The following is a 15,362-nucleotide window of genomic DNA, read 5'->3' as shown; positions in this document are numbered from 1 at the left end:
TAACCAGGGGGCATTGCTTTGTTCAGTGGAGGACAACTGGAATGAGCGGCTGACACAGAGAGTAGGCCCAAATCAGTAAGTAGTCTAAATGCAGTTCAAAATTGGCAACACTAGTAAACAGGCGGCACAGCTTTGTTCACTGGAAGAGAACAGCAAGGAGCGGCAGACACCAATAGAAGGCCCCAACCCAACTATTAGGCCAACTGCATTTTTAAAATTCCGATAGGCTGAAAACCAGATAATTGTAGGTCATTTTTTGTAAAGAGGACAGCTGTATTGAGTGGCGCAGCCAGACACTACAAGTAGGTCTTAAACCACAAAGTTGGCTCAGTGGAGGACAATTGGAAGGAGGGACCGCAGACAGGCTTAGTAGGCCTAAGGGTGGTTTCACACTTGCGTTTTTGTCTGCAGTGTTTTTTTCCCTATATTTAACATTGAAAACGCATGCGTTTTTGTTTGTACGCGTTTGGTCGCGTTTTGAAACGCATGCATTTTTTTTCTGCATGCGTTCATTTTCAGAAATGCAACTTGTAGTATTTTTGAGAGGCATTTTTTGGACCAAAAAAAACGCATGCATTTTCATGCGTTTTTTGGGGGTCAAAAAATACATTGGAGTCAATGGGGACGCATGCGTTTTTTTGTGCATGCGTTTTTTTGCATTAAAAACGCATGCGTTTTTATATTAAAAAACCAGAAAACACACTGATATGCCACCCCCCAACATAAAGGTGATAAGGGGATCCTAACCCTAACGCTAACCCTACCCCTATCCCTAACCCTACCCCTAACCCTAAGGGATCCTAACCCTAACCCTACCCCTAACCCTACCCCTAACCCTAACCCTAAGGGATCCTAACCCTAACCCTACCCCTAACCCTACCCCTACCCCTAGCCCTACCCCTAACCCTAACCCTACCCCTAACCCTAAGGGATCCTAACCCTAACCCTACCCCTAACCCTAACCCTACCCCTAACCCTAATCCCTTTAGGGTTAGGGTTAGGGGTAGGCTTAGGGTTAGGATCCCTTAGGGTTAGAGGTAGGGTTAGGGTTTTGATCCCTAACCCTAACCCTACCCCTAACCCTAACTATTTCTGTTTATAGTGGGTTTTTTACTTTATTTTGATGATTGGCAGCTGTCACACATTTCTCATCATGCGTTTAAAAAATGCAAACGCATGAAAAAACGCATGTAAACGCGTCAAAACGCTGCTTTTTTTCACCACATGCAAAAACGCATGCGTCAAAAAAACGCAGCGTTTTGCATGCGTTTACATGCGTTTTTTCACCATGCGTTTTTTTGCGTTTTTTACCGCAAAAACGCACCCAAAAAAATGCAAATGTGAAACCAGCCTTACATAACAAAAGTGGGCTGTAGGCACATTAAAATAGGTTCCAGGGGTACATGGGCAGCAGTGGTGTGGTCACTGGAGGACTAGTGGAAGGAGGGACCGCAGACAGGCTTAGTAGGCCTAACATAACAAAATTAGGCTGTAGGCACTTTAAAATAGGTTACATGGGTACACGGGCAGCAGTGGTCTGGTCAGTGGAGGACTAGTGGAAGGAGGGACCGCAGACAGGCTTAGTAGGCCTAACATAACAAAATTAGGCTGTAGGCACTTTAAAATAGGTTCCAGGGGTACACGGGCAGCAGTGGTGTGGTCAGTGAAGGACGATTTCTATTATGGACCGCAGACAGGCTGAGTAGGCCTAACATAACAAAAGTGGGCTGTAGGCACTTTAAAATAGGTTCCATGGGTACACGGGCAGCAGTGGTCTGGTCAGTGGAGGACTAGTGGAAGGAGGGACCGCAGACAGGCTTAGTAGGCCTAACATAACAAAATTAGGCTGTAGGCACTTTAAAATAGGTTCCATGGGTACACGGGCAGCAGTGGTCTGGTCAGTGGAGGACTAGCAGAAGGAGAGACCGCAGACAGGCTTAGTAGGCCTAACATAACAAAAGTAGGCTGTAGACACTTTGAATTCTCTTGCAGGGGTACACAGGCAGCATTGGTGTTGTCAGCGGAGGCCGATTGTAATGAGTGTCTGACAGTTAGTACTCACCAAAAATAAATAGATGTTAATGTCTCGCAATACAACAAAACCAAAAAACAAAAGGTTGGCTGTTATGTTTGCTAATGACAGGTGTTATGAAGGCAATCCAGAAACACAGTGTGCTTAGCGATCAGAGCGCACACAGTGATCTGACAAATACCCAAAAATACAAGACCGAGCTCTGAGACGTGGAAACTCTGTAGACTGCACCCCTGATCCTATCCTAAACACAACTAAAAGCGGCTGTGGATTGCGCCTAACAACTACCTAGGCAACTCGGCACAGCCTAAGAAACTAGCTAGCCTGAAGATAGAAAAATAGGCCTGACTTGCCCCAGAGAAATTCCCCAAAGGAAAAGGCAGCCCCCCACATATAATGACTGTGAGTAAGATGAAAAGACAAAACGTAGGGATGAAATAGATTCAGCAAAGTGGGGCCCGATATTCTAGGACAGAGCGAGGACAGTAAAGCGAACTTTGCAGTCTACAAAAAACCCTAAAGCAAAACCACGCAAAGGGGGCAAAAAAAAACCCACCGTGCCGAACTAACGGCACGGCGGTACACCCTTTGCGTCTCAGAGCTTCCAGCAAAACAAAAGACAAGCTGGACAGAAAAAAAGCAACAAAAAAAAACAAAAAGCACTTAGCTATACAGAGCAGCAGGTCACAGGAACAATCAGGAGAAGCTCAGATCCAAAACTGAAACATTGACAAGGAGCAAGGATAGCAGCATCAGGCGGAGTTAAGTAATGAAGCAGTTAACGAGCTCACCAGAACACCTGAGGGAGGAAGCTCAGAAGCTGCAGTACCACTTGTGACCACAGGAGTGAATTCAGCCACAGAATTCACAACAGTACCCCCCCCCTTGAGGAGGGGTCACCGAACTCTCACCAGAGCCCCCAGGCCGACCAGGATGAGCCGCATGAAATGCACGAACAAGATCGGAAGCATGAACATCAGAGGCAAAAACCCAGGAATTATCTTCCTGAGCATAACCCTTCCATTTAACCAGATACTGGAGTTTCCGTCTAGAAACACGAGAATCCAAAATCTTCTCCACAATATACTCCAATTCCCCCTCCACCAAAACCGGGGCAGGAGGCTCAACAGATGGAACCATAGGTGCCACGTATCTCCGCAACAACGACCTATGGAATACATTATGTATGGAAAAGGAGTCTGGGAGGGTCAAACGAAAAGACACAGGATTGAGAACCTCAGAAATCCTATACGGACCAATAAAACGAGGTTTAAATTTAGGAGAGGAAACCTTCATAGGAATATGACGAGAAGATAACCAAACCAGATCCCCAACACGAAGTCGGGAACCCACACGGCGTCTGCGATTAGCGAAAAGTTGAGCTTTCTCCTGGGACAAGATCAAATTGTCCACTACCTGAGTCCAGATCTGCTGCAACCTATCCACCACAGAATCCACACCAGGACAGTCCGAAGACTCAACCTGTCCTGAAGAGAAACGAGGATGGAACCCAGAATTGCAAAAAAATGGAGAAACCAAGGTAGCCGAGCTGGCCCGATTATTAAGGGCGAACTCAGCCAACGGCAAAAAGGACACCCAATCATCCTGGTCTGCAGAAACAAAACATCTCAGATATGTTTCCAAGGTCTGATTGGTTCGTTCGGTCTGGCCATTAGTCTGAGGATGGAAAGCCGAGGAAAAGGATAGGTCAATGCCCATCCTACCACAAAAGGCTCGCCAAAACCTTGAAACAAACTGGGAACCTCTGTCAGAAACAATATTCTCAGGAATGCCATGCAACCGAACCACATGCTGAAAGAACAAAGGTACCAAATCAGAGGAGGAAGGCAATTTAGCCAAGGGCACCAGATGGACCATTTTAGAAAAGCGATCACAGACCACCCAAATGACTGACATCTTTTGAGAAACGGGAAGGTCAGAAATGAAATCCATCGAAATATGTGTCCAAGGCCTCTTTGGGACCGGCAAGGGCAAAAGCAACCCACTGGCACGAGAACAGCAGGGCTTAGCCCTAGCACAAATCCCACAGGACTGCACAAAAGTACGTACATCCCGTGACAGAGATGGCCACCAGAAGGATCTAGCCACTAACTCTCTGGTACCAAAGATTCCAGGATGACCAGCCAACACCGAACAATGAAGTTCAGAGATAAGTTTATTAGTCCACCTATCAGGGACGAACAGTTTCTCTGCTGGACAACGATCAGGTTTATTCGCCTGAAATTTTTGCAGCACCCGCCGCAAATCAGGGGAGATGGCAGACACAATGACTCCTTCCTTGAGGATACCCGCTGGCTCAGATAAACCCGGAGAGTCGGGCACAAAACTCCTAGACAGAGCATCCGCCTTCACATTTTTAGAGCCCGGAAGGTACGAAATCACAAAGTCGAAGCGGGCAAAAAATAACGACCAACGGGTCTGTCTAGGATTCAAGCGCTTGGCAGACTCGAGATAAGTCAAGTTCTTATGATCAGTCAATACCACCACGCGATGCTTAGCTCCTTCAAGCCAATGACGCCATTCCTCGAATGCCCACTTCATGGCCAGCAACTCTCGATTGCCCACATCATAATTACGCTCAGCGGGCGAAAACTTCCTGGAAAAGAAAGCACATGGTTTCATCACTGAGCAATCAGAACCTCTCTGTGACAAAACCACCCCTGCTCCAATCTCAGAAGCATCAACCTCGACCTGGAACGGAAGAGAAACATCTGGCTGACACAACACAGGGGCAGAACAAAAACGACGCTTCAACTCCTGAAAAGCTTCCACAGAAGCAGAAGACCAATTAACCAAATCAGCACCCTTCTTGGTCAAATCAGTCAATGGTTTGGCAATGCTAGAAAAATTACAGATGAAGCGACGATAAAAATTAGCAAAGCCCAGGAACTTTTGCAGACTTTTCAGAGATGTCGGCTGAATCCAATCCTGGATGGCTTGGACCTTAACTGGATCCATCTCGATAGTAGAAGGGGTAAAGATGAACCCCAAAAATGAAACTTTCTGCACACCGAAGAGACACTTTGATCCCTTCACAAACAAAGAGTTAGCACGCAGGACCTGAAAAACTAATCTGACCTGCTTCACATGAGACTCCCAATCATCTGAGAAGATCAAAATGTCATCCAAGTAAACAATCAGGAATTTATCCAGATACTCACGGAAGATGTCATGCATAAAAGACTGAAACACAGATGGAGCATTGGCAAGTCCGAACGGCATCACTAGATACTCAAAATGACCCTCGGGCGTATTGAATGCAGTTTTCCATTCATCTCCTTGCCTGATTCTCACCAGATTATACGCACCACGAAGATCTATCTTAGTGAACCAACTAGCCCCCTTAATCCGAGCAAACAAGTCAGATAACAATGGCAAGGGATACTGAAATTTAACAGTGATCTTATTAAGAAGGCGGTAATCAATACACGGTCTCAGCGAACCATCCTTCTTGGCTACAAAGAAGAACCCTGCTCCCAGTGGTGATGACGATGGGCGAATATGTCCCTTCTCCAGGGATTCCTTCACATAACTGCGCATAGCGGCGTGTTCGGGCACGGATAAATTAAATAATCGACCTTTAGGGAATTTACTACCAGGAATCAAATTGATAGCACAATCACAATCCCTATGCGGAGGTAGAGCATCGGACTTGGGCTCTTCAAATACATCCTGATAATCAGACAAGAACTCTGGGACCTCAGAAGGGGTGGATGACGAAATCGACAAAAATGGAACATCACCATGTACCCCCTGACAACCCCAGCTGGATACCGACATGGAATTCCAATCCAATACTGGATTATGGGTTTGTAGCCATGGCAACCCCAACACGACCACATCATGCAGATTATGCAACACCAGAAAGCGAATAACTTCCTGATGTGCAGGAGCCATGCACATGGTCAGCTGGGCCCAGTATTGAGGTTTATTCTTGGCCAAAGGTGTAGCATCAATTCCTCTCAATGGAATAGGACACCGCAAAGGCTCCAAGAAAAACCCACAATGTTTAGCATAATCCAAATCCATCAGATTCAGGGCAGCGCCCGAATCCACAAACGCCATGACAGAAAACGACGACAAAGAGCATATCAAGGTAATGGACAGAAGGAATTTGGACTGTACAGTACCAATGACGGCAGACCTAGCGGACCGCTTAGTGCGCTTAGGACAATCAGAAATAGCATGAGTGGAATCACCACAGTAGAAACACAGACCATTCAGACGTCTGTATTCCTGCCGTTCAACTCTAGTCATAGTCCTATCGCACTGCATAGGCTCAGGTTTAACCTCAGGCAGTACCGCCAAATGGTGCACAGATTTACGCTCGCGCAAGCGTCGACCGATCTGAATGGCCAAAGACAAAGACTCATTCAAACCAGCAGGCATAGGAAATCCCACCATGACATCCTTAAGAGCCTCAGAGAGACCCTTTCTGAACAAAGCTGCCAGCGCAGATTCATTCCACTGAGTGAGTACTGACCATTTCCTAAATTTCTGACAATATACTTCTATATCATCCTGACCCTGGCACAAAGCCAGCAAATTTTTCTCAGCCTGATCCACTGAATTAGGCTCATCGTACAGCAATCCGAGAGCCAGGAAAAACGCATCGACACTACTCAATGCAGGGTCTCCTGGCGCAAGAGAAAATGCCCAGTCTTGAGGGTCGCCGCGCAAAAAAGAAATAATAATCAAAACCTGTTGAATAGGATTACCAGAAGAATGAGGTTTCAAGGCCAGAAATAGCTTACAATTATTTTTGAAACTTAGAAACTTAGTTCTATCTCCAAAAAACAAATCAGGAATAGGAATTCTTGGTTCTAACATAGATTTCTGATCAATAGTATCTTGAATTTTTTGTACATTTTGTAACGAGATTATCCATTGAAGAGCAGAGACCCTGAATATCCATGTCCACACCTGTGTCCAGAATAACCCAAATGTCTAGGGGAAAAAAAAAAGTGAACACAGAGCAGAAAAAAAAAAAAAAAATGATGTCAGAACTTTTTCTTTCCCTCTATTGAGAATCATTAGTTTGGCTCCTTGTACTGTTATGTTTGCTAATGACAGGTGTTATGAAGGCAATCCAGAAACACAGTGTGCTTAGCGATCAGAGCGCACACAGTGATCTGACAAATACCCAAAAATACAAGAACGAGCTCTGAGACGTGGAAACTCTGTAGACTGCACCCCTGATCCTATCCTAAACACAACTAAAAGCGGCTGTGGATTGCGCCTAACAACTACCTAGGCAACTCGGCACAGCCTAAGAAACTAGCTAGCCTGAAGATAGAAAAATAGGCCTGACTTGCCCCAGAGAAATTCCCCAAAGGAAAAGGCAGCCCCCCACATATAATGACTGTGAGTAAGATGAAAAGACAAAACGTAGGGATGAAATAGATTCAGCAAAGTGGGGCCCGATATTCTAGGACAGAGCGAGGACAGTAAAGCGAACTTTGCAGTCTACAAAAAACCCTAAAGCAAAACCACGCAAAGGGGGCAAAAAAAAACCCACCGTGCCGAACTAACGGCACGGCGGTACACCCTTTGCGTCTCAGAGCTTCCAGCAAAACAAAAGACAAGCTGGACAGAAAAAAAGCAGCAAAAAAAAACAAAAAGCACTTAGCTATACAGAGCAGCAGGTCACAGGAACAATCAGGAGAAGCTCAGATCCAAAACTGAAACATTGACAAGGAGCAAGGATAGCAGCATGAGGCGGAGTTAAGTAATGAAGCAGTTAACGAGCTCACCAGAACACCTGAGGGAGGAAGCTCAGAAGCTGCAGTACCACTTGTGACCACAGGAGTGAATTCAGCCACAGAATTCACAACAGTTGGCATACTTAGGTAGAGGGGTGGGCTCCTCTGCTGAGTTTCAGACCGAGTAATTTGGCGCTAAGTATTTACTGGTGTAATTATAGGACACTGCCCCTGACTATTTTAAGTACCATCATACATGTCAACACATTGGTATTGTCAGTGCCAGGCATTGAAGGATGTCAGCGCATAGACTAAACATTGGTGGAACTGTAAGAGATAATTTTGCAAGTGGTAGAGCACTGTTTGAGCTGGGGGGGAACTCTCTTGTGGCCGGCGGTACAGGCCCAGGGCCCCTCATGTTACAACGGTGTGTCTGACGTTGGGTGTGCACCACCACCGCCAGAGACACTTTATTGTACTATGAGGGACCCAGTGGCAGTGCCGTCGACCAAAAGCGTGCACACCCACCTTTTCAGACAAACGGCACTCTCACGGTTGCTTGCGCCAAGTGGCGAAACCACGGCCCCGTGGGGGGAGTTTGGCCATTTAGGGAGGTGTAAACAAGTATGCTGGACAAACAGCTGCTGCAAATTATGAGATTGGAAAAGTCAGTCGGAGCAGTCCACAAGCAAGACCTTTTCATAGGAAAGCTAGGTGTCAGCCGGGAAAGGTGGGGCAAAAAAATTTGAAATCCAGTTGTGGTTCATTTTAATGAAGGTTAGATCATCAACATTTTGGGTAGCCAGACGAGTCCTTTTTTCAGTAAATATTGAACCGGCAGCACTGAATACTCTTTCTGATAGGACACTAGCTGCCGGGCAAGCAAGCTCCTGCTTGACGGTTGAGGGAGAACGTCGATAAGGGATGAAAAATAGTTAGTAACCATACTGGACAAATGTTGTCTCCTGTCACTTTGAATTGATGCTGATGTACCTGTCCTGTCTGCGGTCATAGCAAAATCACTCCACAACCTGGTCAGAAAACCCCTCTGTCCAACGCCACTTCTGATTTGTGCACCTCTAACACCTCTGGCCTGCTGCCCCCTGCAGCTCGTGTGATAACGATCACCGGTGCTGTGTGCTGGGAATGCCTGAATCAAATGGTCAACAAGAGTTGATTGTTTGGTTGCTAATATTTGTTCCAGGTTCTCATGTGGCATAATATTTTGCAATTTGCCTTTATAGCGAGGATCAAGGAGGCAGACCAACCAGTAATCGTCATCGGCCATCATTTTACAAATGCGTGTGTCCCTTTTGAGGATACGTAAGGCATAATCCGCGATGTGGGCCAAAGTTCCAGTTGTCAAATCTGCGGTTGTGCTGGGTTGAGGGGCAGTTTCAGGCAAATCTACGTCACTTATCTCCCTAAAAAAACCTGACCCCGGCCTTGCAACGCCACCAGTTGCTATTGGCCCCGGAGAAGCTTCCTCATTAAAAAAATAATCATCCCCATCATCCTCCTCGTACTCCTCCTCCTCCTGTTCGCCCGCTGCCTCGTCCTGTACACTGCCCTGTCCAGACAATGGCTGACTGTCATCAAGACTTTCCTCTTCCTCTGCTGCAGACGCCTGCTCCTTTATGTGCGTCAAACTTTGCATCAGCAGACGCATTAGGGGGATGCTCATGCTTATTATGGCGTTGTCTGCACTAGCCAGCCGTGTGCATTCCTCAAAACACTGAAGGACTTGACACATGTCTTGTACCTTCGACCACTGCACACCTGACAACTCCATGTCTGCCATCCTACTGCCTGCCCGTGTATGTGTATCCTCCCACAAATACATAACAGCACGCCTCTGTTCGCACAGTCTCTGAAGCATGTGCAGTGTTGAGTTCCACCTTGTTGCAACGTCGATGATTAGGCGATGCTGGGGAAGGTTCAAAGACCGCTGATAGGTCTGCATACGGCTGGAGTGTACGGGCGAACGGCGGATATGCGAGCAAAGTCCGCGCACTTTGAGGAGCAGGTCGGATAACCCCGGATAACTTTTCAGGAAGCACTGCACCACCAGGATTAAGGTGTGAGCCAGGCAAGGAATGTGTTTCAGTTGGGAAAGGGAGATGGCAGCCATGAAATTCCTTCTATTATCACTCACTACCTTGCCTGCCTCAAGATCTACAGTGCCCAGCCACGACTGTGTTTCTTTCTGCAAGAACTCGGACGGAACTTCCGCAGTGTGTCTGTTGTCGCCCAAACACTTCATAGCCAATACAGCCTGTTGACGCTTGACAGTAGTTGCCCCATAATGGAACACCTGGTGTGCAACAGTGGCAGCTGCGGATGGAGTGGTTGTGCGACTGCGGTCTGTGGACGAGCTCTCGCTTCTGCAGCAGGACGAGAAGGAGGAGGAGGGGGTGCGAACGGCTACAGCCAACTGTTTCCTAGACCGTGGGCTAGGCAGAACTGTCCCAAAATTGCTGTCCCTGTGGACCCTGCATCCACCACATTCACCCAGTGTGCCGTGATGGACACGTAACGTCCCTGGCTATGCCTACTGGTCCATGCATCTGTTGTCAGGTGCACCTTTGTACTCACAGATTGCCTGAGTGCATGGACGATGCGCTCTTTAACATGCTGGTGGAGGGCTGGGATGGCTTTTCTCGAAAAGACGTGTCGACTGGGTAGCTCGTAGCGTGGTACAGCGTAGTCCATCAGGGCTTTGAAAGCTTTGCTTTCAACTAACCGGTAGGGCATCATCTCTAACGAGATTAGTCTAGCTCTAGGGGGCATTCTTTGCGTCTGGAGGAGAGAAGGTTTTTCCACCAACATAGAAGAGGATTCTTTACTGTTAGGGCAGTGAGAATCTGGAATTGCTTGCCTGAGGAGGTGGTGATGGCGAACTCAGTCGAGGGGTTCAAGAGAGGCCTGGATGTCTTCCTGGAGCAGAACAATATTGTATCATACAATTATTAGGTTCTGTAGAAGGACGTAGATCTGGGTATTTATTATGATGGAATATAGGCTGAACTGGATGGACAAATGTCTTTTTTCGGCCTTACTAACTATGTTACTATGTTACTATGTATGTTACTAGCTATGTGGGCGTTCAAACCCTGTGTATGCGGATGCGAGGCTAAGTACTTCCTTTTTCTAACGAGAGTCTCATGTAGGGTGAGCTGGACTTTAGAGCTGGAGATCGTGGAACTAGTGGGGGTGCCGGTGGACATGGCAGACTGAGAGATGGTTGGAGACGGTATTCTTGCCGGTGCCCTAGATGCAGTGTTTCCTACTACGAAACTGGTGATTCCCTGACCCTGACTGCTTTGGCCTGGCAAAGAAATCTGCACAGATACTGCAGGTGGTGCGGAAAATGGTGGCCTTACAGTGACGGAAGGGATGTAGCGTTGCTGACTAGCTTCATTGGCCGAGGGTGCTACAACCTTAGTTAGTCCAGGCTTGCAAATGCATGGTGGTTAAATGTCTATGCATGCAACTTGTATTTAGACTTTTCAGATTCTGACCTCTGCTTAAGGTAGTTGAACATTTTTGACAGATGACTTTGCGCTGATCAATTGGATGTTGTTTAAAAAAAATGCCAGACTGCACTCTTTCTAGCATCGGATACCTTTTCAGGCATTGCAGACTGAGCTTTAACCGGATGGCCACGCTGTCCTCCAACAGGTTTTGGCTTTGCCACGCGTTTTGGGCCAGATACGGGCCCGGCAGATGGAACCTGTTGCGATGTTGATGCCTGCTGCGGCCCCTCCTCCTCCGCTTCAGAACTACTGCCGCCTGCACCCTGATCCCCCAATGGCTGCCAATCGGGGTCAACAACTGGGTCATCTATAACCTCCTCTTCTATCTCGTGTGCAACTTCGTCTGTGTCACCGTGTAAGTCGGTGGTATGGCGTTCGTGACGGGGCACCATAGTCTCATCAGGGTCTGATTCTGGATCAGTACACTGCGAGGGCAATGTTGTGGTCTGAGTCAAAGGAACAGCATAGTAATCTGGCTGTGGCTGTGCATCAGTGCACTCCATGTCCGATTCAACTTGTAATGGGCATGGCCTGTTAAATCTTTCACTTTCTAACCCAGGGACGGTATGTGTAAAGAGCTCCATGGAGTAACCCGTTGTGTCGCCTGATGCATCCTTCTCTGTTGTTGTTTTTGCTGAAGAGGACAAGGAAGCGACTTGTCCCCGCCCGTGAACATCCACTAAGGACGCGCTGCTTTTACATTTACCAGTTTCAGAAGAGGAGGCAAAAGAGCTAGAGGCTGAGTCAGCAAGGTAAGCCAAAACTTGCTCTTGCTGCTCCGGCTTTAACCCCTTAGTGACAGAGCCAATTTGGTACTTAATGACCAGGCCAATTTTTGCAATTCTGACCACTGTCACTTTATGAGGTTATAACTCTGGAACGCTTCAACGGATCCCGCTGATTCTGAGAATGTTTTTTCGTGACATATTGTACTTCATGTTAGTGGTAACATTTCTTCGATATTACTTGCGATTATTTATGAAAAAAATGGAAACATGGCGAAAATTTTTAAAATTTTGCAATTTTCAAACTTTGTATTTTTATGCCCTTAAATCAGAGAGATATGTCACGAAAAATAGTTAATAAATAACATTTCCCACATGTCTACTTTACATCAGCACAATTTTGGAAACAAAATTTTTTTTTGTTAGGGAGTTATAAGGGTTAAAAGTTGACCAGCAATTTCTCATTTTTACAACACCATTTTTTTTTAGGGACCACATCACATTTGAAGTCATTTTGAGGGGTCTATATGATAGAAAATAATGAAGTGTGACACCATTCTAAAAACTACACCCCTCAAGGTTCTCAAAACCACATTCAAGAAGTTTATTAACCCTTTACGTGCTTCACAGGAACTGAAACAATGTGGAAGGAAAAAATGAACATTTAACTTTTTTTTGCAAACATCTTAATTCAGAACCATTTTTTTTATTTTCACAAGTGTAAAAACAGAAATGTAACCATAAATTTTGTTATGCAATTTCTCCTGAATACGCCAATACCCCATATGTGGGGGTAAACCACTGTTAGGGCGCACCGCAGAACTTAGAAGTGAAGGAGCGCCGTTTGACTTTTTCAATGCAGAATTGGCTGAAATTGAGATCGGACGCCATGTCACGTTTAGAGAGCCCCTGATGTGCCTAAACAGTGGAAACCCCCCCACAAATGACACCATTTTGGAAACTAGACCCCTTAAGGAACTTATCTAGATGTGTGGCAAGCACTTTGAACCCCCATGTGCTTCACAGAAGTTTATAACGTAAAGCCGTGAAAAAAAAAAAATCGCATTTTTTCTACAAAAATGATATTTTTGCCCACAAATTTTTATTTTCACAAGGGTAACAGGAGAAATTAGACCACAAAAGTTGTTGTGCAATTTCTCCTGAGTACGCTGATACCTAATATGTGGGGGTAAACAACTGTTAGGGCGCACTGCAGAGCTTGGAAGAGAAGGAGTGCCGTTTTACTTTTTCAATGTAGAATTGGCTGGAATTGAGATTGGACGCCATGTCGCGTTTGGAGAGCCCCTGATGTGCCTAAACAGTGGAAACCCCCCACAAGTGACACCATTTTGGAAACTAGACCCCTTAAGGAACTTATCTAGATGTGTGGCAAGCACTTTGAACCCCCATGTGCTTCACAGAAGTTTATAACGTAGAGCCGTGAAAAAAAAAAATTGCATTTTTTCTACAAAAATGATCTTTTTGCCCACAAATTTTTATTTTCACAAGGGTAACAGGAGAAATTAGACCACTAAAGTTGTTGTGCAATTTCTCCTGAGTACGTCGATACCCAATATGTGGGGGTAAACCACTGTTTGGGCGCACCGCAGAGCTTGGAAGAGAAAGAGTGCCGTTTTACTTTTTCAATGTAGAATTGGCTGGAATTGAGATCGGACGCCATGTCGCGTTTGGAGAGCCCCTGATGTGCCTAAACAGTGGAAACCCCCCACAAGTGACACCATTTTGGAAACTAGACCCCTTAAGGAACTTATCTAGATGTGTGGCAAGCACTTTGAACCCCCATGTGCTTCACAGAAGTTTATAACGTAGAGCCGTGAAAAAAAAAAATTGCATTTTTTCTACAAAAATGATCTTTTTGCCCACAAATTTTTATTTTCACAAGGGTAACAGGAGAAATTAGACCACTAAAGTTGTTGTGCAATTTCTCCTGAGTACGTCAATACCCAATATGTGGGGGTAAACCACTGTTTGGGCGCACCGCAGAGCTTGGAAGAGAAAGAGTGCCGTTTTACTTTTTCAATGTAGAATTGGCTGGAATTGAGATCGGACGCCATGTCGCGTTTGGAGAGCCCCTGATGTGCCTAAACAGTAGAAATCCCCCACAAGTGACCCCATTTTGGAAACTAGACCCCCCATGGAACTTATCTAGATGTGTGGTGAGAACCTTGAATGCCCAAGTGCTTCACAGAAGTTTATAATGCAGAGCCGTGAAAATAAAAAATATTTTTTTTTTCCACAAAAAAGATTTTTTAGCCCCCAAGTTTTTAGTTTCACAAGGGTAACAAGAGAAATTGGACCGCAAAAGTTGTTGTCCAATTTGTCCTGAATATGCTGGTACCCCATATGTGGGGGTAAACCACTATTTGGGCGCACGGCAGAGCTCGGAAGGAAGGAGCGCCGTTTTGGAATGCAGACTTTGATAGAATGGTCTGCGGGTATTATGTTGCGTTTGCAGAGCCCCTGATGTACCTAACCAGTAGAAACCCTCCACAAGTGACCCCATTTTGGAAACTAGACCCCCCAAGGAACTTATCTAGATGTGTGGTGAGAACTTTGAATGCCCAAGTGCTTCACAGAAGTTTAGAATGCAGAGTCGTGAAAATAAAAAATATTTTTTTTTTCCACAAAAAAGATATTGTAGCCCCCAAGTTTTTATTTTCACAAGGGTAACAGGAGAAATTGGACTGCAATTGTTGTTGTACAATTTATCCCGAGTACGCTGATGCACCATATGTGGGGGTAAACCACTGTTTGGGCGCACGGCAGAGCTCGGAAGGGAAGGAGCGCCTTTTTGGAATGCAGACTTTGATAGAATGGTCTGTGGGCATTATGTTGCGATTGCAGAGCCCCTGATGTACCTAAACTGTAGTAACCCCCCACAAGTGACCCCATTTTGGAAACTAGACCCCCCAAGGAACTTATCTAGATGTGTGGTGAGAACTTTGAATGCCCAAGTGCTTCACAGAAGTTTAGAATGCAGAGTCGTGAAAATAAAAAATATTTTTTTTTCCACAAAAAAGATTTTGTAGCCCCCAAGTTTTTATTTTCACAAGGGTAACAAGAGAAATTGGACCCCAGAAGTTGTTGTCCAATTTATCCCGAGTACGCTGATGCCCCATATGTGGGGGAAACCCACTGTTTGGGCGCACGGCAGAGCTCAGAAGGGAGGGAGCACCATTTGACTTTTTGAGCGCAAAATTGGCTGTCGTGTTTGGAGACCCCCTGATGTACCTAAACAGTGGAAACCCCCCAATTCTAGCTCCAACCCTAACCCCAACACACCCCTAACCCTAATCCCAACCTGATCCATAATCCTAATCACTAA

This window comes from Ranitomeya imitator, chromosome 1 (assembly GCF_032444005.1).
Source record: "Ranitomeya imitator isolate aRanImi1 chromosome 1, aRanImi1.pri, whole genome shotgun sequence".
In the NCBI taxonomy this organism is placed as follows: Eukaryota; Metazoa; Chordata; class Amphibia; order Anura; family Dendrobatidae; genus Ranitomeya; species Ranitomeya imitator.
Note: the sequence above shows the minus strand (reverse complement) of the source record.